Source organism: Tarenaya hassleriana, unplaced genomic scaffold (assembly GCF_000463585.1).
Source record: "Tarenaya hassleriana unplaced genomic scaffold, ASM46358v1 Cleome81, whole genome shotgun sequence".
In the NCBI taxonomy this organism is placed as follows: Eukaryota; Viridiplantae; Streptophyta; class Magnoliopsida; order Brassicales; family Cleomaceae; genus Tarenaya; species Tarenaya hassleriana.
In genome coordinates, this window is record NW_010970575.1 from 227,175 (window position 1) to 228,605 (window position 1,431).

Below are 1,431 nucleotides of genomic sequence, written 5' to 3' on the forward strand. Positions count from 1 at the left end.
GTTCCTCCGTTCAGACATGCCGTTCCACTGTGGCGTTTCCAGGAGGAGTTAATTGTGATACAATACCACAATCAACTAGATAGTCAGTGAACTCTTGGCTCATATACTCGCCACCACGATCGGATCGAAGTGGCTTGATCGTCTTGCCAAGCTGGTTCTGTACTTCGTTTCTGAAAGCCTTGAACATTTCAAGTGTTTCAGACTTATGTCTCATCAAATAGACATAACCGTATCGACTGAAATCATCAGTGAACGTAACGAAATACAGATAACCTCCTCTAGCTGGACAGCTCATTGGTCTGTATACATCACTATGTATCAGATCCAATAACTTTGTCGCTCTCTGTCCTTTCCCCTTGAAAGCATGCTTTGTCATCTTGCCCATCAAACAAGACTCGCAAGATTCAAGAGACTCAAAGTCAAATGAATCCAGAAGACCTTCAGAATGAAGCTTCTGAATGCGCTTCTCGTTTATATGGCCTAGACGACAATGTCACAGGAAGGTTGGGTTTAAGTCATTCGGCTTAAACCGTTTAGTACTCACGCTATAGATGGACGATGTTGAGTTCGAAGGCTGATCATTCAAGACGTATAAACCATTAACTAGATAACCATTACCATAGTAAATATCGTCTTGATAAATCATCAAACTCGAGTTCTCAATCACAAATCGAAAACCATCTAAATCCAGACATGAAATAGAAATAATGTTTCTGCTAATCGCAGGAACATAGTAACAATTACTAAGCTCTAAAACAAGTCCAGAAGGGAAGATGCAAATCGTAAACGCCAACACACAATGCAGCAACTCTTGCTCCATTTCCGACGCGTAGATCCGCTTCTCCCTTAGCTAGCATCCTACTTCTTCTTAGTCCCTGCACATTTCCACAAATGTGTGAGGCACTTCCGGTATCTAATACCCTTGAAGATGTAGTACAGATGTTAGCTTCTATAACATGAATACCTGAGGCAGAAGCTTCACCAAGCTTCTTGTCCTTCAGATCCTCCAAGTAAAGATGACAATTACGCTTCCAGTGTCCAGACACTCCGCAGTAATGACAGTCACCCTTATCGGGCTTAGGCTTGGGCGTAGAGGAAACTTTTACCTTTTTCGCCACCTTTTTTTTGGCTTTACCCCGCCGCTTCTTGCTGGAGTTTTTCTCAACAGCAAGCACAGTCTTGGGCACCACGATATCCTGCTCGGCTGATTTCAGCATCCCATGCAGTTCGGCTAAGCTCTTAGTCATCCCGTGCATATGGTACTGCATCACGAACTGGTTATAGTCCTCGGGTAATGATATCAGGATCAAGTCTGCAACCAAGTCACCATCGAGGTTCACTCCTGTACGCTCAAGTTCCTCAACATGAGCTCGCATGTTGAGGACGTGGGTGTTGACAGAGCTGCCTCTCGGCATCTCTGTCTTCCCTAGA